Source organism: Bubalus bubalis, chromosome 17, assembly GCF_019923935.1.
Source record: "Bubalus bubalis isolate 160015118507 breed Murrah chromosome 17, NDDB_SH_1, whole genome shotgun sequence".
Taxonomy (NCBI): Eukaryota; Metazoa; Chordata; class Mammalia; order Artiodactyla; family Bovidae; genus Bubalus; species Bubalus bubalis.
Genome location: NC_059173.1, coordinates 57,709,518 through 57,732,635, shown reverse-complemented (window position 1 = coordinate 57,732,635; position 23,118 = coordinate 57,709,518). Strand labels below are relative to the sequence as shown.

At 42.0% G+C, this 23,118-nt stretch overlaps 1 long non-coding RNA gene across 2 annotated transcripts in view; it reads left to right on the top strand.

Annotated features, from left to right (window-relative positions):
• LOC123329994 overlaps window positions 1–23,118 on the top strand; it is a 76,862-nt gene that overhangs the window by 32,965 nt on the left and 20,779 nt on the right. For both annotated transcript variants that reach the window (XR_006545664.2, XR_006640118.1), the window contains exons 3-5: window positions 12,535–12,676; window positions 17,590–17,726; window positions 21,008–21,116. This is a non-coding gene — a long non-coding RNA (uncharacterized LOC123329994). The remainder of the gene's footprint in view (window positions 1–12,534; window positions 12,677–17,589; window positions 17,727–21,007; window positions 21,117–23,118) is intronic.

Below are 23,118 nucleotides of genomic sequence, written 5' to 3'. Positions count from 1 at the left end.
AAATTCACATGCTGTTTTCTGTACCCTTTTTCCTGTCTGTTTTTGTTTTAAAGTCTTTCCTGCATACTTGAGCAGCTTTTTGTACTTGCAGTGCAGCTTGGTTAAGGGAAGGTGACATTCTTTAACTTGATTCTATCCTACTCTGGCTAACAGGCATGGTAGAAAGTTAATTTCGGCTTCCTCTTGCTAACCAGCACTTTTTTCCTGCAGCTGAGGCTACTAATCAGCATATTGACAATACTCCCTAAATTTACATTAAGTTATGCCTGATCCTACACTTGATCATAGCCAAAAATTTGAAAAACTCAGCAGTGGCCACAGGACTGAAAAAGGTCAGTTTTCATTCCAATCCCAAAGAAAGGCAATCCCAAAGAATGTTCAAACTACCACACAATTGCACTCATCTCACATGCTAGCAATGTAATGCTCAAAATTCTCCAAGCCAGGCTTCAACAGTACGTGAACTGTGAACTTCCAAATGTTCAAGCTGGATTTAGAAAAGGCAGAGGAACCAGAGATCAAATTGCCCACATCCGTTGGGTCATTGAAAAAGCAAGAGAAGTCAAGAAAAACATCTACTTCTGCTTTATTGACTATGCCAAAGCCTTTGACTGTGTGGATCACAACAAACTATGGAAAATTCTTCAAGAGATGGGAATACCAGACCACCTGACCTGCCTCCTGAGAAATCTGTATGCAGATCAGGAAGCAACAGTTAAAACTGGACATGGAACAACAGACTGGTTCCAAATCGGGAAAGGAGTATGTCAAGGCTGTATATTGTCACCTTGCTTATTTAACTTCTATGCAGAGTACATCATGAGAAACGCTGGGCTGGAGGAAGCACAGGCTGGAGTCACGATTTGTGGGAGAAATATCAATAACCTCAGATATGCAGATGACAACACCCTTATGGCAGAAAGCGAAGAAGAGCTAAAGAGCCTCTTGATGAAAGTGAAAGAGGAGAGCTTGGGCTTAAAGCTCAACATTCAGGAAACTAAGATCATGGCATCTGGTCCTATCACTTCATGGCAAATATATGGGGAAACAATGGAAACAGTGACAGACTTTATTTTCTTGGGCTCCAAAATCATTGCAGATGGTGATTGCAGCCATGAAATTAAAAGATGCTTGCTCCTTGGAAGAAAAGTTATGACCAACCTAGACAGCATATTAAAAAGCAGAGACATTACTTTGCCAACAAAGGTTTGTCTAGTCAAAGCTATGGTTTTTCCAGTAGCCATGCATAGATGTGCGAGTTGGACTATAAAGAGAGCTGAACACCAAAGAATTGATGCCTTTGAACTGTGGTATTGGAGCAGACTCTTGAGAGTCCCTTGGACTGTAAGGAAATCCAATCAGTCCGTCCTAAAGGAAATAGGACTGATGCTGAAGCTAAAACTCCAATACTTTGGCCTGATGTGAAGAACTGACTCATTTGAAAAGACCCTGATGCTGTGAAAGATTGAAGGCAGGAGGAGAAGGGGATGACAGAGGAGGAGATGGTTGGATAGCATCACTGACTCAGTGGACATGAGTTTGAGTAAACTCCGGGAACTGGTGATGGATGGGGAGGCCTGGCATGTTGCAGTCCATGGGGTTGCAAAGAGTCGGACACGACTGAGTGACTGATCCTGATTCAGGCTTCCCCGGTGGCACTAGTGGTAAAGAGCTTGCCTGCCAGTGCAGGAGACTTTAGAGACACCGGGTTGATCCCTGGGTTGGAGAGATCTCCTGGAGGAGGGCACGGCAACTCACTCCAGTATTTTTTTTTAATTAATTAATTAATTTTTTTACTTTTAATTTTATTTTATTTAACTTTACAATGTTGTATTGGTTTTACCATATATCATAATGAATCTGCCACAGGTATACATGTGTTCCCCATCCTGAACCCTCCCCCCTCCTCCCTCCCCATACCATCCCTCTGGGTCATCCCAGTGCACCAGCCCCAAGCATCCAGTATCGTGCATCAAACCTGGACTGGCGACTCATTTCATATATGATATTATACATATTTCAATGCCATTCTCCCAAATCATCCCACCCTCTCCCTCTCCCACAGAGTCCAAAAGACTGTTGCCAGGAGAATCTCATGGACAGAGGAGCCTAGTGGGCTATGGTCCATGGGGTCGCAAAAAGCTGGACTCGACTGAAGCGACTTAGCACAGCACAACATGCCTGATTCAGTTTCTCCACATCCTTGCCAGATTTGATGTTGTCACTATTTTGTTTTTTATCTTAGTTGTTCAGGCAGCCACGATAGCTCATTGTGGTTTTATGCTCTCCTAAAAGCTAATGATGTTGAGCATCTTTTCATGTGCTTATTTGCCATCTGTTTCTCCTCCTCTGTGAAATGTCTGTTCATGTTTTTCACCCATGTCCTTGATGCGTGTTTTTTTTTTTTTCTATTGAGTTTTGAGAATTCCTTGTGTACCTTAGATACTAGTCCTTTGTTGAATATGTACATTGCAAATATTTTATCTGATTCTGTAGCTTGTCTGTTCATCTTCATATGGGTTTTCACAGAACAAGTTTTTAAATTTCATGAGGTCCAGTTTACCAACTTTTTCCTATAATGGATTGTGCTTTATATAATGGTGTCAAGTCTAAGAACCCTTGGCTTGGCCCTACATCCTCTGTGAAGACTTGCATTTTTCACCAAGTTTGGTACATTTTCATTCACTGTTTCTTCAAATGCTCTTTCAGCTCTACAGTGTTTCTCTGGTCCCTGTGCAACTACGACAGTAAGAATGTTGAATTTCTTTTATTATTGTCCCACAAATAGTTGCTTGAAGTTCACTATTTCTGACCTCTGTCATCTTTACTATTGAGTACATCCAATGGGTTTTTAAATTTCTGTTACTGTATTTTTCAGTTCTACAATTTCTATTTAGTCCTTTTTAAATAACTTCTTTCATTGCTTAGATTTCCTATTTTTTTCATTTATTTCAAGAGAATTTGTTATTGATTAAGCATTTTTATGATTCTGTTTTAAAATCGTTGTCAGATAACTCCTACCTTTGATTTCTCTTGGTGTGAGCATCAGCTGATTGCCTTTTCTTATTTAAGTTGTAATTTTCCTGGTTCTCGGTATGACGGTGATTCTCAGTTGTATCCTGAACATTTTGCCAATTATGTTGGTAATCCTCTGGATCCCATTTAAATCTTTTGTTTTAGCAGGCATTTACCCTGTGTGGGGCTTCCCTCTTAGCTCAGTTGGTAAAGAATCTGCCTGCAATGCAGGAGACCCAGGTTCGATTCGTGGGTCGGGAAGATACCCTGCAGAAGGAAATGGCAACCCACTCCAGTATTCTTGCCTGGAAAATCCCATGGACAGAGGAGCCTGGTGGGCTACAGTCCATGGGGTCAGAAAAGTTTGACATGACTTGCAACTAAACCACCACCACCGCCCTATTTGGGTTTAACATGCAGCTTTTGGCCTATTTTTGTGGTCTGTGGGTCCAATGACAGTTTAATTCCTATAGCCTTTATGGCGTTATTTTAGTGGGCCTGGTTTATCAGTGCCCTGGCATTCCCCATGCTTTCTGCTGGCTAAGTGTGTGGGGCAAGCTGCCTGGAAAGCCTCTTTAGTCCCATGGGCCCCAATCTCTCCTTTGCCCAGAGATACTAAGGCCACTAGGGACACTGACAGGGGCATCTCACCACACCCCTCTTCACCAAGACTCACTCAACACCCAGGCCTGGAGACCACCCTCCACCAAATAAACCACCCTTCATTTTACTTTGAGGCATTCGTGATGCAGGCAAGCCATGAAAATGAAGCCTCCCTGGAAACCTCAAGTCCAATCACAGGATGCGTGGCATGTTGCTGTTGTTGCTCATTGAATCCTTTTGCTTACTCATCTAGACTTTAAGCAATGCATGAAGAGAGCTAATAATTTTGCTATCCATTTTCTCTTCTGTAGCTATCACAGTGCCTGATACACAGTGGGTATTCTTATTTAATAATTAACTATTCCACCGTAGTGTACTCTTCTAATAGTAGAACATGTTCCTTCTCTTACTAAGCTTACCTTCTAGTGGGAGAGGGCTTCCCTGGTGGCTCAGAATGTAAAGAATTCTCCTGCAGTGCAGGAGACCCAGGTTCAATCCCTGGGTTGGGAAGATCCCCCAGAGAAGGAAATGGCAACCCACTCCAGTATTCTTGCCTGGAAAATCCTATGGACAGAGGAGCCTGGCAGGCTACAGTCCGTGAGGTTGCAGAGTCGGACAGGACTGAGTGACTAACACTGTTACTCGCTCTCTAGTGGGAAAATAGACCATAAACAAACTACTAGGTGTAAAATAAGCTACAAGAATGTATTGTACAACACGGGGAATATAAATTTTATAAGAACTATAAATGCAATATAACTTTAAAAAATTGTGTATCTCTATATTGTACACCTATCACATACAGTATTATAAATCAATTATACTTCAATTAAAAGAAAAGTAAATATGTAAAAAAAAAAATTAACTATTGCAGATACTGGTAGGGGTGAGAATGAGTCCTGAATGTGGAAGAACTGCTTGTCTTCCCAAGAACTTACACCTTTGATGAGGAGGATTCATGGGGGACTAACTAATGGTGGTGTAAGTCATTCAGATAAATGCTATTAATACAAAGGGATTAAAATGATCAGCTCTGGTGGTCCCCATCAAAGAGAAGTTAATTACTAATTTATGGGATCAAGGAAGACTTTACACAGGAAGTGGTTTTTAGCTCATCTGGAAATAATGCAATCTAGTAGATGGTAGATTCCTTCTCTGGAGGGCACCCCCCCTTTTTCCTGGCTTATATTCTTTTTCCTTAAAGGAGAAACTCTTACAAAATCTTCCTGTTACTAAGGGTCTGCTTCCTGCAGAAAGTCCTGAATACCATCCAGTGATTTAAAAGCAGGAACCTCTCTGGGATGATAGTAGATCCAGCTCTGGGTGCTAACTCTGGAGGGAAAATATGAACCAAGTTTTCAACCCAAATACTATTCCAGGGCCTTTGGGAGTCTCTTTGTTTTGGTTTAAGCAATGTGTTTTGGGCTCCTAAGTAATCTCTCAGATGGTAGCAGCATTTCTAATTAGATCTTAGTCTTGCTGATTGTAATTCATTTAAGGGTGTGAACATTCTTTTTTCTTAATTGGATTCACAGTGTTACTGAATTCTCCAGTGATCAAGAGAAACCATATAAACTTCAGTAATTTGATTTTCCAACTGAAGGGCTATTAACTCTCTCAAGAAGAGAGAATGTATAACAAATCCAATTGAATGGTTATTTTCTTATAAAAGGGTGACACATTTTCATAAAATATTTTGCTAAAATGTTAGTGAGTGTTTTGCGGCCACCTCACTGATTTTTCCTCAGGAACTTGGTTGAAAAAGTGGGGAAGACAAATCATATTGCTTTTCTTTAAATGATTTCTTTAGCACAGAAAGGTTAGGTGGCTTGCTGTTTCTCACACAGCAGACCAGGAGCCAGAATCATTAACTGCATCCTACATGATATACTTTTTTTGTGGCTAGAAAAAAAGATTTAAAAGCCTTTGCCCTTAGTAGTAGTTAGGGTACTCACTAACACTCAGAAAGTGAGGGTGTGGGAGTGGGGATGAAGGAGTTAGAAATGAACATCTTGAGAAAGGCACAAGATGGAGAAGTTGAAGGTTGTCTGAGGAAAGCACCATTTCTGGATGCAATTGGTAAGGCCACACCATTGGGCCTTGCCACCAAAATGATGGGCTATAAAACATCAGAAGAGGCTGTGACCCTGGGGTCAGGGGTGACCAATAAAGAGCTGTGGCAGAGCTAACTACATGAAGGTTTTTGTTGTTGTTCAGTCACTAAGTTGTGTCCGACTCTTTGTAACCCCATGGACTGCAGCACGCCAGGCTTCCCTGTCCTTCACTGTCTCCCAGAGTTTGCTTAAACTCATGTCCCTTGAGTCAGTGATGCCATCCAACTGTTTCATCCTCTGTCATCCCCTTCTCCTCCTGCCCTCAATCTTTCCCAGCATCAGGGTCTTTCCCAGTGAGTCAGCTCTTTGCATCAGGTGGCCAAAGTATTGGAGCTTCAGCTTCAGCATCAGTCCTACCAATGAATATTCAGGTTTGATTTCCTTTAGGATTGACTGGTTTGATCTCCTTGCTGTCCAAGGGACTCTTAAGAGTCTTCTCCAGCACCACAGTTCGAAAGCATCAATTTTTTGTCACTTAGCATTCTTTATGGTCCAATTTGAGTTAGTTAAACATCTCCAGGCCTTTCCTTCCTTTTCCTGAAGTAATTTCTATCTGATTATCTTCAGCAGAGCTTGTTGGGGTTGAAACATTTAATGTCTTTACCTTAGCATCAGCTCTCATCTTCTCCGTGTTGTGCTACTTACCCTGACTTCTCCTGAAATAGACCACAGTCGCTTTTGGGGCAAGGACCAAAGCTTACAGATTGTATCCCCATAGGGTTCTGCACAATTCCTTCGACAAGTTAGGAAGTCAGTAGGTACCTTTTGATAGTATTTCATTTAACGTAGACATAAAGGATGTCCATTGTGTTTATCTCCAGGCTGAGGCCATTCCCATTTTAAAAATTATTTATTTATTTATTTGGCTGTGTTGGGTCTCAGTTTATGGCATGTGGGCTCTTAGTTGCAGCATGCGAGATCTAGTTCCCTGACCAGGGATCAAACCCTAGCCCTGTGCATTGGGAGTGAGGCATCTTAACCACTGGGCCACCAGGGAAGTCTCCAATTCCCACTTTTTGAGGACTGATTTTACCAGCATAGGCACCAGAGCTGTGCCTTCACTTTGAGATTCTACCTGATAGGCCAAGTAGAGCCAATGAGTCTTTCTCTTAGACCTTTGGCATTTGAGACAAGGAGGAAAAAGACATTAGAGTTTCCTGCCAATGGGAACCTATTGTTAGAAGAGAGTGAGGTTCACAAACTCCCTGGTTCCTGTGTGAGGCAGCCACTCTGCTTGTCCATCAAGAGGCATAGTTTCCATTCGTATCCACTGTCACACACCACAGTTCCCCGCCAGCATCAGCTGACGATTCCTTGAGTGCATGAAAAATGAGATTCCAGTCTAGAGATGATCATAAACCTACAACCCAGTTCTGTTCAGTTACAATCATAAACTCAGTTCTAATGAGACATAGTAGGAAGTCAGCTGAGGGTCTTCTGTAAAGTATTTATTGCTCTTTGAGAAAATGAGAACAAATAATGTTTCTCTTTGCCCTTGCCACCGTCCACTGCCATCCTTACCCTTTGCTTCCTGCCTTTAACTGGAGAGCCTGGTCTTAAGGCAGCTATTTTGTGACCATGAGGCAATCAAGCACAGGAGTGATGGGCACACAGAGGCTGCTAAAATGAAAGGATGAGAAGAATCCGCCTCCTTGATGACATTGTTAAGTGGCTGAACCAGCCCTGGACTATCTGGAATGTTATTTTGTTGGATAATTAAATGTCCTTTTTTCTGAAGCCACTGTTAGTCAGATTTTTGGTTGTTTGCAATAAAATGTATCCTAAGGATAGACTCTATGACCCCGGTCTTCCTAGAATTTCATTTGATTCACTAATACACTTCCTATAGATGCTTTTTCACCTTTGGGTAACCAGAGTAAATTTCTGTTTTGTGAAGCCAAAGAACCATTAACTTCTTATGTCGGCTTATTAAACTATTACATAGGCTTTTTGCAGAATATTTGAGGGGTTTTTTTTCTTACATCATAGGAGGAAGTCAGGAAAAATGATCATCCAAATGCAGAGAGCATTTGTTTCTTCTGCTTCCTTGAGTGTGTTCCTCTGCATTTTGACATAACTCTGGATGAAAGCAGTAATCATCTCAAAAACTACTGTTGCTGTTATGCTCTTGGCTTTGAGAGAGAATTGCAAAAGAGAGATGAGAGAATTCAAGCTTAGCTTAAGGAAAGATAGGTGCTCTTGCTAGTAACCTAGAATGTGGTTTGAACTTAACCATTTTATGTTACCTGAGGTGAGAGTAAAGTTTAGATAAAAATACGTAGCAGAGAGCATTTCAAATCGGCATATCTCCTTTTCAAAGAGATAAAATAATATTTGGTAAAAGCTCCAAAGACATTCATGTCCTTTGACCAAGCAATTCCATGCTAGAGAATTTTTCCTAAGGAAATATTTTGACAGATGTAGGACAGATGTTTCTATCTGTAATAGGGAAAAAAAACACTGAAAAAGAAAAACATTAACTATTCAACAATAAGAAGATAATGTAGTTAATTACAGTATATCAACTAGAGGGACTGCAGTCCAAACATTAGATATATAATAATTATGTAAACAAGGTAAGACTATAGAAAATGTGACTTTTTAAAAAACACAGTATATCAGTTCAGTTCAGTTCAGTCACTTAGTCGTGTCCGACTCTTTGCGACCCCATAAATCGCAGCACGCCAGGCCTGCCTGTCCATCACCAACTCCCAGAGTTCACTCAGACTCATGTCCATCAAGTCGGTGATGCCATCCAGCCATCTCATCCTCTGTCGTCCCCTTCTCCTCTTGCCCCCAATCCCTCCCAGCATCAGAGTCTTTTCCAATGAGTCAACTCTTCACATGAGGTGGCCAAAGTACTGGAGTTTCAGCTTCAGCATCATTCCTTCCAAAGAAATCCCAGGGCTGATCTCCTTCAGAATGGACTGGTTGGATCTCCTTGCAGTCCAAGGGACTCTCAAGAGTCTTCTCCAACACCACAGTTCAAAAGCATAGTGATATGTAAACTACGATTGTGAATATAGATAAGATCTGGAAGGTATATGAAAAAATTAAAAAATAGTTTTTGGAATTAAGTGGAACTGAGGATGATTTCTTTCATTTTTTTTCAGTGTTATTCTAATTTGTGTTTTATTCTTCATGCCAAGCCTGTGTCATGCCAAGATAATCACCTGTGCATGGAAAAAAAAAATTTTCCCTCTCTCCAAACCTCATGGGGACTTAAGAATTTTCTTATTCTGTGTTCTCAAGCTGAATAACCTGAGCAATGGAAAACTCGTGAGTAGTCTGTAGCTGAGAACTGACAGGCCCACCATCATAAACAACTTGAATGTACAAAACAAGTTCTCCAAGGCCTTAGCAGGATTGATGACATATGGTCTAAGGGGTACCAGAGTGGCCTACATTCTTCCTGATCCTTAATTTCTCCCTGTGGTCTACTGGGTGGCTATTCGTCTCTTTCCTTGGAAAGTTTTCTGAGCCTCAGAAGTTCTCTGGGCCTTCTGAAGTCGATGCGTTTGGCTGAGGTCGTGTTCAAGGACATACCACACATATTGCCTGGAAAAGATCTCACTAAAATTGTTCCTCGTACTAGAATGCAACGGTCCTCTTCTTGCAAAGAATGGAATTAGTATAATAGCAACATCCAGAAAATACTTTCATTTGGTCCTTCTGTTAGGAGATGCTAGCATAGAGAAGGCAATGGCACCACACTCCAGTACTCTTGCCTGGAGAATCCCATGGATGAAGGAGTCTGGTGGGCTGCAGTCCATGGGGTCACAAAGAGATGGACACGACTGAGCAACTTCACCTTCACTTTTCACTTTCATGCACTGGAGAAGGAAATGGCAACCCACTCCAGTGTTCTTGCCTGGAGAATCCCAGGGACGGGGGAGCCTGGTGGGCTGCCATCTATGGGGTCGCACAGAGTCAGACACGACTGAAGCGACTTAGCAGCAGTAGCAGCATATGATGAGTATAGGCAGGACTGGGCTAAGATGACCTGGGAGTGAGCTGAAGCAAACACATTAAATTCTACTTCTATTTTTAAAAATATTAGGTGTATGTATTTATTTGATTTTGCCGGGTCTCCGTTGCTATGCAGGCTTTTCTCTAGTTGTAGGGAGTGGGGCTGCTCTCTGGCTGTGGTGCATGAGCTCCTCGATGCAGTGGCTCCTCTTGTTGCAGAGCACGGGTTCTAGGGCACACAGACTTCAGTAGTTGTGGCTCAAGGGCTCAGTGGTAGCAGTTCCTGGGCTCTGGAGCACAGGCTCAATAGTTGTCGTGCACAGACTTAGTTCTTCTGTGGCATGTGGGATCCTCCCCATCAGAGATCCAACCTGTGTCTCCTGCCTTGGCAGGGGGATTCTTTACCACTGGGAACCACCAGGGAATCCCCTTCTTCCATATTTATTTGTGAATCCAAATAAGAAAACACTACATAATAACAGTCCCTTTCAGTGGTAAGAATGGACCCCTGTTAGAAGGAAACATGCCTTCAGCAGAGATGAATACAGCCCTGGAGAGAAACCTTGGTCTTATGAGTAAGAAGTCTGGTGTCCCAGCCACAAGAAAGTAAGTTGCCTTTTAGGGCTGTGAGACAGAGCAGCGTCCATATAGACACATATGCCTGAGGTGTAGTGGTTCTTGGCACTTGGAAATGTCGGGGAGAATTTGTAAGGTTAGAATAACTGGGAGATATTACTCAAATTAGTGAGCAAGGGCTCGGACTACTAATCTCCTACAGTGTTGTAGACCGTCCTGAACAGTGAAGAATCATCTTCCATAAAATTCCAATAATGCTCCTGTAGGAAAACCCTGGAAGATCAAAGCTGGGAATAATCATGAAGATATTCATCAAAAATGCAGAGTAGGGGAGACTGCAGAAGAAAAGCCTATGTCTCTTGAGTGCTGAGGTTTTTTTTGATGGTAATGAGTCAACAATTCAGGAATGTATCTAGTATATTATGAATGCTTTATCGGAGATGCTCATACATCATTGTCTCAGGGAAAACCAGCTGTTTTGGAATTCTCCAGTTAGAGGCATTATAAAGGTGGTGACATTGAGAGATTGTTTTGAGAGAGGAGCTTACAAAAATCAGGTTTTGAAAATATATATACCTGCTGGAAATTTTACCAACCTTTATAATTGTTCTCAGCTTTCTAATTTCACCTTGACTTCTGGGATGGAAACTCTGATGACAGAGAATATTCAAAAATGAGATAAAGAAAGAATACATTCTACTTAGATTTTCCACATTGAGCCTAACTCTTTGTGAAAACTATCCAAATTTTTTTGGCCTGATATGTATTTTTTCCAATTTGGGGATAGTTCCGTTTGTGCTAATATGTTTAGCCATGCAGCATGATAGACTTTTAATTAAATCTATTGCATGATGAGCTGACTGAGCATTAGGAAGTTTCTGTAACACATGTTCATCTATTAGCTTCATGCAAATGTCTTTCTTCAGTCACAGAACTGTAGTTATGTTTACTCAACCTGTAGTTTTAGGGTTTAACTAAGCCTTTTAACTTTAATCTCCTTTTCCCTATGACTGCTTATTCATTATTATAGAGGATTAATATAAGGGAAGGCTCAGTCTAGTAGTGATCCTTCCTTAACTGCATTCTGTAGATGGGGAAAAAAATAAATTGAAGCACAGTTCAATTCAGTCGCTCAGTCTGTCCAACTCTTTGTGACACCGTGGACTGCAGAACACCAGGCTTCCCTGTCCATCACCAACTCCTGAAGTTTGCTCAAACTCATGTCCATCGAGCTGGTGATGCCATTAAACCATTTCATCCTCTGTTGTCCCCTTCCTCTGCCTTCAATCTTTCCCAGCAACAGGGTCTTTTCCAATGAGTCCATTCTTCACATCAGGTGGTCAAAGCATTGGAGTTTCAGCTTCAGCATCAGTCCTTCCAATGATTATTTAGGACTGATTTCCTTTAGGATTGACTGATTTGATCTCCTTGCTGTCCAAGGGACTCGTAAGAGTCTTTTCCAACACCACAGTTCAAAAGTATCAATTCTTCCATGCTCAGCTTTCTTTATGATCCAACTCTGGATCATATGACCACTGGAAAAATCATAGCTTTGACTAGACGGACCTTTGTCAGCAAAGGTCTCGGCTTTTTAATATGCTGTCTAGGTTTGTCATAACTTTTCTTCCAAGGAGCAAGCGTTTTTTAATTCCCCGGATGAAGCACACCACCTATGAAACTAAGGACAAGTGAATACACTGCAAAGGGAAATATTATAAACTTATTTTCAGTCTTTTCTACAGGCTTCTAATATATTTGAAAGTACAACCCTAAATCTAGTTTTTCCCACATCAGAGATTTTAGTTTACCTTAAAAAAAAAAAAAAAAAAAAAAGAATATGCCCCTTGCTTCTCTCTCTCTCTCTCGTAAAAAGGATTCTAGTGCTTTGGCTAGTTCTTAATGTATTTTTGTTCTCTGAGTGCTTTTTCTTGACTCATCTTGAGTAACAGAACCCAGTGAAGAAGTAACTTTAACATCCTTATACACTTTCTCACCCCTTCTCTTCTCTCCTTGCACAACTTCTGCATGTTGCTCTTGGCAAAGTTACCAGGACAGTTACTGCTAAGTTACCGGAGAGATGAGGTGGGGATCTTAGGTTGGCCCTGGGTCATCTTCTTAGGTGGCTTTTAGGAGCCTGAACTTCCACTGCACTGAGAGGAGGAAAACTCTCTAGGGACTGGAGGGAAAAAAGATAAAAGAGTGTTTTTCTTAGTTTCCAGATCAAAATGGGAACCTGATCTTTGGTCTTGTTTTTCAGCACTCCCTAACCCAAGGAATCCTTCTTGTATCCAGAGGCATTCCCCCCAGAGCAGAAGGCTGCTCACAGCCTGGGTGGCCAGCAGAGCTTCCTCCGGGAGAGAGGCTCTAAGAGCAAGGGAGTGGTCAGGGCAGGAGGGCAGGTGAGCATTCTGTGTTCATTCTTCTTCCTGACGCCACCCAGGGTCCTCAACTGGGAGCTTCAGTTGGGAGGGCTGATGGAAACAATTTTCTCTTTTGTGTTGTTTTAAACGAGAGGAATATGATTATAGTATTTTACTCTTGATCCTCACTTTGGCCTTACTTCTCAAGTATGCTATTCTTTTCCCAACAGATATCACTCACTTAGAAAGGGTTTATAATGAAGGTCTCTTAAGAAAACATTGCAAGGCAGTCAGGAGAGACAACATTTTCCTCCTTCTGTGAAATTCTAGTGGAGGCTTATCACAAGCTGTTTCTCTTGCCTTAAATGCCCGCTGCTTTCTTGTCTGTTCAGAGAACTGCGGCTAAATTTTCAACCCTCCTGGGTAAAACCTTCCCTGAAAGCATCTGCCTTTTCTTCCCCAGCTTTTATGCCCTCTCAGTGCATCATGTAACACACCCTGGTGGAAATGAACTTTTATTAAAACATCACGCTCTAAGCAGGTCACAGGCAAGCTGCTCACCAGGCTTTGTTCCTTCGGCGACAGAATAGGTAGGCAGTCAGGTCTATCTAATCCACGTGTCTTTCTGTGATGGTATCTAGAGAGAATCTTGAACTTGAGGTTTCTAGGAAGATGACAATGGCAACGACAACTCTACTTAGTTCACGTGACGAATGAAAGCCATTCACACTTGACTATAGGAAACAGTGGACACAGTGTCAGACTTTATTTTTTGGGGCTCCAAAATCACTGCAGATGGTGACTGCAGCCATGAAATTAAAAGACGCTTACTCCTTGGAAGGAAAGTTATGACCAACCTAGACAGCGTATTCAAAAGCAGAGACATTACTTTGCCAACAAAGGTCCGTCTAGTCAAGGCTATGGTTTTTCCTGTGGTCATGTATGGATGTGAGAGTTGGACTGTGAAGAAAGCTGAACGCTGAAGAGTTGATGCTTTTGAACTGTGGTGTTGGAAAGATTCTTGAGAGTCCCTTGGACTGCAAGGAGATCCAACCAGTCCATTCTGAAGGAGATCAGTTCTGGGTGTTCTTTGGAGGGAATGATGCTGAAGCTGAAACTCCAGTACTTTGGCCACCTCATGTGAAGAGTTGACTCACTGGAAAAGACCCTGATGCTGGGAGGGATTGGGGGCAGGAGGAGAAGGGGACGACAGAGGATGAGATGGCTGGATGGCATCACCGACTTGATGGACGTGAGTTTGAGTGAACTCTGGGAGTTGGTGATGGACAGGGAGGCCTGGTGTGCTGCAATTTATGGGGTCGCAAAGAGTTGGACATGACTGAGCGACTGAACTGAACTGATAGACTTAATTGGGGTTTCCCAGGGGGCACTAGTGGTAAAGAATCTGCCTGCCAATGCAGAAGACTCAAGAGAGATGAGTTTGATCCCTGGCTCTGGAAGATCCCCTGGAGGAGGAAAATGGCAACCCACTCCAGTATTTTTGCTTGGAGAATTCCATGGGCAGAGGAGCCTGGTGGGCTCCATACAGTCCATGGGATTGCAAAGAGCCAGACATGACTGAGCAACTGAGCACACAGCACATAGACTTAATTTAAATCTTTTTGTTGGAGTTCCTGTTGGGATAGTAGCCATGGTTCAACTCCCATCTGTGCCCCCTTTTCCCACAACTATTATAGGGTCTGCTGCTGCTGCTAAGTCGCTTCAGTTGTGTCCGACTCTGGGCGACCCCATAGACGTCAGCCCACTGGGCTCCCCCGCCCCTGGGATTCTAAGGCAAGAACACTGGAGTGGGTTGCCGTTTCCTTCTCCAATGCATGAAAGTGAAAAGTGAAAATGAAAGTGAAGTCACTCAGTCGTGTCCGACTCTTAGCAACCGCATGGACTGCAGCCCACCAGGCTCCTCCATCCATGGGATTTTCCAGGCAAGAGTACTGGAGTGGGGTGCCAGTGCCTTCTCATTATAGGGTCTAGAAGCCTGGAAACTACATTTTCCAAATTTCTTTGTCATCAGGTGTCTAGTTTAGGTTCCAGAAATGAGAGCCCCCTTTGAGATTTAGAACAGAACCAAAGGAGAAGCTGTCATTGATTCAGCAGTTGTGGACAAACATGTCAGGTCTAGCAACCCACAGACATGAGGCTTTGCCAGAAGTTTCTAGGTATTCTTTTGAAAATCACCCACTGTGGTTCAGTAGGAAGCTGAGATCATCGGCTCAGATTTGTTCTGATCCTTGGACTTCCTATGAGGAGCTGCCCTGGTCTTTGTTCTGCTCTGCCCTTATGGTAGTTTTGCATTAATATAAGGGCTCTAATTCTCTGAATTAAATCCCCTCCTGCTTGAAATACCTACAGTGGTGTCTGTTTCTGCTACCATACTCTGACTGATACAATCTATATAATCGGTTATAAAAGATAAGGGCTATAGGGTGAATCTTCGATATGAGATTTTGGTTACTGTTCATCAAGGTTCAGATGATTAAAACGAGTTATTATTTTTTTTTTCTCATGCCACCCAAACACTGTTCATCCTCTTTTGTATGTTTCATTCCTGTTTTGTCTTGTATTGTGATTTGCTTTGCATAAAAGAGCTCTTTTCCTCTTATATGTTACAATGGTTTGAACAGAGTAGGTCCACAGTATGTATTAGTTGAATTAAAATAAGCTATACTTATGCCCTGGTTTGTACATTCATTTTAGATACAATATCTGGTAGCTGCATGGCAAAGGGGGGGCTACCCTACTTCCAGAATATTGTGCAAAATGTCTGATGATTGCATACACCAAGGAACAGTTCATCCCTCAGTGTGAATAATGTTGAATCACTGCCTATTTGTTCTTGCAAGTAGTCATTTACTTGGTAAATATTTATTGATCACCTATTATGTGTCAAGAATCATTCTAAGTACTGGGACACATGAGGGAACAAAACAAGCAGAAATCTCTGCCCTATTCATCTCCCTGCTTTGATTTGGTCTTGAAACCTGAGACCGGATGCTGCGTCCCTTGTTTCTGTGTGTTGAGTGTCTCATTGTGACTGTGAAATTATTCTGGTGGGATGATCAGTGTCCCTGATGGCAGGTCCAAATGGAAAACTGCTTCTCCACATTAGGAGGGAGCACAGAGTCCAAGGCCCTGTCTGTGCACCTTATCTTCCTGGGACACTTTAATCCAGGGATGACACTCCTAAATCATCACACACATATGTGGCCCCAGTTCCTTCCTGTGTGAAAATTCAGACTTCCCCTCTTTATTAATAGCAGTTAAGCACGGTGTCTCCTCAAGCCTTGGCAAGTTCATTGTTCTGCTGGGATTGATGACACTTAGTAGCACTCTCATTCAAGTCTCTTCTTGCCAATGGTTTATAGTACTGCTCTTGTTTAGATTTAGACATCAAATAGTCTGGAGACGTTTCCTATTCTATATGTTGTTTTTGGCATATTTCCTCAAAGAAGGCCTCATTATCTTTGCTCACATGCTACCTCTGAGTGATTTCTGGAATGAGACTGACTCATGGCTTATGACTAAGTTTGGTAGCAATTTCCTCTAAAAAGGATAATTCTACAGTTTATTGTAACACATTATGTGAACATTCTGAAATATTTAGTAATATACAGTAATATACCTGTGGGTAAAAGATGGAAATGTATTGACTTCATGTATTGGGTTGGTCAAAAAGTTCGTTTGAGTTTTCTCCTACAATGGGTATGGAAAAATCCAAACCAACTTTTTGGCCAACCCAATATAGATACGTTTGTCCTTCTTAGTAAATTTAGTACAAAGGGAGAATTCACCTACATATCACTTAGGGTACCTTTACTAAAGGAGGCTGAAGCTTTCACTGTATTCATGGTGATCCCAAAGAATGGCTGGAAGGAAACCAGGGACCATTAGTGGTTCTGGTCGATGGAGAGTCTCAGGCCACTGAGATAGGACTTTTAACTTGATTTAGGCTCTGTTCCCTGCCTTACATGGAAAGGCTGTTACTCTGAGCATTGCAGGGCATGGTTGGAAGTGGGTGTGGTCAGATCTCCTGACGGCGCCAGGAGAGTAGTGGGGGTCCAGGCAATGGCATTGCCTATTTCCAGCCTAAAAGGCATTTGGGCAGCTGGGCTTTGACTCTGTACAAAAGAACCTGTGATTAAATCATAGCATGGGCTAGCTGAACTCACATTTTTAAGATTTAGGCCAATCAGTACAGCACAGATTCCCCACCCCACACACCCCCACCCCCACCCCCACCCCCACCAAGAGGATGGAAAACCTATGCTTCCAGATTCTTATTCTCTATGTCCATATATGAAGATAGATAGTAGTGAGTCAAGCCAAATGGATTTTACAGGGTGTACCTTTTAGGTTGCCTGCATACAGAAGCAGTCTGAGCTGGATTGAAGAAAGACAAAAAATTGTGCAGGGAGTGGGGAGAGGAAAAAATGAGAAAAAGGAAATGAGTGGGGAAGACTTTCAGATCAGTTATCAAAAAAAATATGAGGAGTGGAAATAACTGGATCCTTACTTTTAAATAATGCCTATGAGTTGTCTTACATCAACAACAACAAACTAGGAAATTAGAGCTAATTTTAATATCTTTTCCACCCAAGCCTATTTAAAATGTCTGAAAAACCCAAACCAACAAACAAACCTCATAAGGTAGCCAATCAGTCTCCTGTGTCCTTGGAATTCTCCAGGCAAGAATACTGGAGTGGGTGACCATTCCTCTCTCCAGGGGATCTCCCCAACCCAGGGGTCGAACCCCGGGTCGCCTGGATTGCAGGCAGATTCTTTACTGCCTAGCCACCACGGAGGCCCATTTAAAAATGTTCTGAAAAACCCAAACCAATAAGCAAACCTCATAGGGCAGAACCCGGAGAGAAAAGTTAATTTTACTTAATGTCAAATAAAAATAATAATACTATTTTCTTTTCTTTTAAACCTAGGGGGATAAAGTTCCAAGCCTGAGGCACAGTTCGAAAGAAAGAGGAAGATGATGCTTAATGGTTGTTCTCTCCTTTGTAGCATATCTCTACTTTAATCCAGCCTGTTAACATTCTGCTATTTATTTAAATGGAGGATGGTATGTAAATACACTAAATATAAGAAGGCAAAGCTGGGGATGTTCCAGTTTTGCAAATGTGGTGGGGAAATGGCCATGGAGTGCCCTGGCCAGAACATTCCAGCTTTGTTGGCTGACCCAGGGGCCGTCTTGCAAAGACATCCTAAGCAAATATTTTTGCAGTTAATGGGCACAATTACTGAAATTTCACATAGCACTTCAATTTTGCTCTGTAGTTCAATTTCCCTTCCACGTTCAATATTCAGCCTTTTAAAAGACACATTTCCAGAGCTAAATTGGCATTAGCAAGCGTTGAAAAGTTCTACCAAATGAGTGGAAACAGGCTGTGAATTTCTTCTCTTTTCCATTTCTTTTTCTCCAGATCCTTCTGTCCTAGTTTAAGCAATGTGTGAGGTCAGGAAAATAGGTGGGGTTTGGAAGCAGGAAGAGGGAAAGGGTTCATATATACTGTCAGAAATCAGAAATATCTTTTTTTTTGGATAAAATCTCATCAGGGAGGAGCCACAAATTTTACATACGAGTTGACTTATCTTTAGTATATTTATCAAATTATCTTCTTTATTTATACTGAGATTATTTCTACCAAAATTATTTCCACCAAGAAAAATTTGAAGAGATTATAACTATAATCATATACAATGAACAGGATAATAAGATCAGAAAGGAAATTTAAAAGTCATATATGCAGGCAGAGGGAAGAAACCCATAATGGACCATTAATTTATATTCAAATCTTTACAGTAACCAAAGCAAAAGAAGAAATATAAGCATGTAATTGTTGAGTGAGGTCTTGCAGTTTACCCAGCTCTGGGTTTAGACACAGAAAAGCACTCAAATAATGCATAATAATGTCCAACAATAGTACCTTTGGTGTCTTCACTGTGGAGAAAATTTAGTGATGATTAGCTTTATTCTGCGGAGAAGGCAATTGCACCCCACTCCAGTACTCTTGCCTGGAAAATCCCATGGACAGAGGAGCCTGGAATGCTGCAGTCCATGGGGTCGCTGAGGGTCGGCCACGACTGAGCGACTTCACTTTCACTCTTCACTTTCATGCATTGGAGAAGGAAATGGCAACCCACTCCAGTGTTCTTGCCTGGAGAATCCCAGGGACGGGGGAGCCTGGTGGGCTGCCATCTATGGGGTCTCACAGAGTCGGACACAACTGAAGTGACTTAGCAGCAGCAGCAGCAGCAACTTTATTCTGACCATAATTAACTGTGATTATCAAAACATGCATTAAGCAAAAGTCAGGTCCCGTGGTTAGGACTCCATACTTCTACTGAAGGGGGCATGGGATTGATAACTAAGGTCACACATGCTGCAGGGTGTGGCCCAAATTTCTTTAATATGTCACATCTAGGGAGTTACAGACATTTTGTAAAACATATCTAGGGATGTGCAAAGGTGCTGCCACCATATGTAACTGAGGCCAAAGTCCCAGGTGTGGTGTCTCAGGCCCCACCGTAGGCAACTGTGAAGGCTTTAGCTGGCAAGCTCTTGGGGGAACATCTGCCCTCTGTGTACAGTCAGGAGGGAGTTACAGTCAGACTCACGTCCCCACAGGCCGGCCAGGCTCAAGACTTACAACTACAGTCCTCGTCCAGATGCCTCAGTTCAGAGTCCTCCTTATCAAGGGACCTTCCTTTTCTAGCCCCTGACTCAGTACTTTTCCACTCCTTGTCCTCTGCCCAACCCACCCCAGGACTTCCCTGGCTGGGACACAATTGGCCAATCAGTGCTAACACATCTCACCCTGCCTGTAGCTGCTCCAGGAGGGAAAATGAAACACTTGAGACAGCCGGTGCTTTCTCCTGTTTGCCTCTTGATTACCCTATTGCCGTGAGTGCATAAAGCCTTAACTGTTCATCTCTGTTTGGCCCGTTGTCTTAATTGACCACCTTAATACCTGGCAGCTCGGCTTTCTCCAGTTCAGCTCCTGACAGTAACTAGATATCAAACCAAGGAACAGAGACAAAATTTATGGTTCTTCGGGTTGAATGGATATTTATTCAGGACGGTCATCTTCCCTGGATTTCAGAGTCCATCGTGAGGGGAACTGAAAAGCATCATGCTTTCATGGACAGGGCACAGAATGAGATGCCAGAAGTCCTGGGTTCTAAAATGTCCCTTGCTCTGTAATCTGGGCACACAACATCATCCAAATGTTCTGGGTTTTAGTTTTCGAAACTATGAAGTGAGGAGCTCTGGACGGGGGGATTTTGAAGATGCCTTTCACTGTGATGCTCACCAGAGCCATCCCCTCTTCATTCCTTGATGTAGGTCAGAGTGTCCATCATTCACCTCTGCGGGATGTGGGAGTGATGGTGGGAGGAAGTGAAGGCAAGCCTTTAGGAACAAGTACCCTAGCTTCCCTTGCGGCTCAGCTGGTAAAGAATCTGCCCGCAATGTGGGAGACCTGGGTTCAATCCCTAGGTTGGGAAGATCCTCTGGAGAAGGGAAAGTCTACCCACTCCAGTATTCTGGCCTGAAGAATTCCATGGACTGTATAGTCCATGGGGTCGCAAAGAGTCAGACACAACTGAGTGACTTTCACTCACTCACTCACCCTGTCCTAGATTGCTACTGGGGAGCTCTCGGCTTTAGGTAAGAATCTGGGGAGACTTCGGTAGCAGTCCAGGGTTTGAGACTTCACTTTCCAATGCAGGGGTTGTAAGTTCAATCCCTGGTTGGGGAGCTGAGATCCCACATGTCTCATGGCCAAATACAAAAAAACGTAACAGAAGCAGTATTGTAACAAATTCAGTAAAGACTTTAAAAATGATTCACACCAAAAAAAATCTTTTAAAAATTGATATTTTCTCTGAGTACAAATGTAATTTGGAATTTTATAATTTTTGCATATTTTCTAGAGCAGATAAGCCCATGGTTTAGTTTTAGGTCATCTTTAGATGAGTGCCTAGACATTTGGTAAATTATACTTATTTGTTTATAGACATAGGGGAGTAGGTATTGTAGTATTTACTAAATATTGTGTTGACCAAAAAATTCCATAACATTGTACAGTAAACATGAAGAAGATTTTTGGCCAACACTATAGATTTTAAATAAACATGGGTGTTGTAGGCTGAATTTATGTCTTTCCGAAATTCCTATGTTGAAACCTTAACCCCCAATGTGATTGTATTTGGGAATGAGGTCTTTAAAGAGGTAATTAAGGTTAAATGAAGTCATCAAAGTTGGGCCCTAATCCTATAGGATGGTGTCCTCATAAGAAATAAGATCTCACTGGCAGTCTTTCTCTCTCTACCTGTGCACAGAGATGAGGCCCTGTGAGGACACAGTGGCTGTCTACAAGCCAGAAAGAAAGATCTTACCAGAGATCAACCCTGCTGACACCTAGATCTTGGATTTCCAGACTCCAGAATGGTGAGAAAATCAGTGTCTATTGTTTAAGCCACCCTGTCTGTGATATTTTGTTATTTAAGCCCAAGCAGACTAATACAATGAGGGAAACAATCATCTATATAAAGCTCATTGTCTGAAAATGAAGCCAATGAAACAAAAAATATGGCATGATATTGAGCAATTGATGGGATATAAGAAAACTATCCACTTGACCTTGACATTGGAAAAGATTCCTTCAAACATCACAGCTTATTGACATAGGAGTATGTTTCACTCTGTGTGTGTTCAGTAACACCCTTTGCTCTGCTGAGAACAGCATTTTCTTTACCATAATATTTTATTTGTTCATAACTGTTTTCCAGTTTTCATGAGCTAATCTTTAGATAGAGCTTGGTATGATGGCATGTATACACATTTGTAAACTACATAAAATAAAAATATAAATTTCAGTAGTGTAAAATAGAGCTAGTAAGATGGAAGGTGGTATAAGAGGAGGGTTAGAGCAAAATGGAGGGAGATAATTCCTCATTTTATAAATTAGAGAATTGAAAAAGAATGAAATAATGCCATTTGCAGCAGCACAGATGGACCTAGAGATTGTCATACTGAGTGAAGTGAGTCAGAGAAGAACTATCCTAAGATATCCCTTATATGTGAACTCTAAAAAGAAATGATACAAATGAACTCAATTACAAAACAGAAACAGACTCAGACTTAGAGAATGAACTTATGGTTACCAGGGAAGAAGGATGGGGATAAGGGATAGTTAAGGAGAATCCCAGGGACGAGGGAGCCTGGTGGGCTGCTGTCTATGGGGTAGCAGAGAGTCGGACACGACTGAAGTGATTAGCAGCAGCAGCAAGGAGCTTGGGGGTGCACATTGCTATATTTAAAATGGATAATCAACAAGGACCTACTATATAGCACAGAGAACTCTGCTCAATGTTATGTGGCAGCCTGGATGGGAGGGGAATTTGGGGGAGGATGGATACATGTATCCATGGCTGAGTCCCTTTGCTGTCCACCTGAAACTATAACATTGTTAATCAGCTATTCTCCAATATAAAATAAAAGGTTAATTTTTTTTTTAAATTAGAGGGTTGAGCAATTCCATCTGAGGTAGGTGGATTAAGAAACAGAAGATACATTTCTTTTAAAGTTACAAAAATCACCAGTAGTAGAACTAATATATAAATGGTCAACAAGTTCCTGGAGGGAAAGGAGCTAGTTGTGAGCTAGATTCTGTGTTATTTATGAAATCAGATCAATAACTACTTGGAAAACTGACATATTAGGAAATAGAAGTATAGCTACATTGTTTGGAACTAAAATCACAATCATAAGTAGGTGATATTGGAGTACCTACCAGTGGAGCCCCTCTTTCCCATCCAGTTTCTGAGTGAATCAGGGAATAAGTAAGGCAAGGAATAAGGTTGATGGGAGATTCAGGCTTACTTGATGATTAGTAAAGGCTAACTTGGAGTAAATGGCTCTCTCTGGAAGGCTTGTTTAATGCACTCCAGGAAGGGGAACTTTTTCCAGGAATAATAAAAATGCTGGACCAGGGCAACCCTTCCCACATTGTGGGAAGAGCCCCCCACCCCAGAAAAGTTCCAGCCCCAGGAGAAACCAAGAAGGAAGCTGAGCCAGACACTCACAGTTTATTTTTCTCTTATTTCCCACTCAGATCAAGCCGTTAAAAAAAAATTTTTTTTTTAATTTATCTATGGCTGTGTTGGGTCTCAGTGGGGTCATTGTTCATTGCAGCATGTGGCCCCAGGACACGTTGAATCTTAGTTCCCTGACAAGAGATTGAACCTGCACGCCCTACATTGGAAGGCAGATTCTTAATCACTAGACCACCAGGGAAGTCCCAGATTAAGCCATTCTTTAAATGAATTTCATGGTAGAATGAAAAGAGGCCAAGATTGACACATATGGAAGGAACTTCAAGATGAGGGACGTTTTCTCCTTAACAGTTGCCTGTAGGGAAATTGAACATGTTCTGAGTGTAGTGTGGACT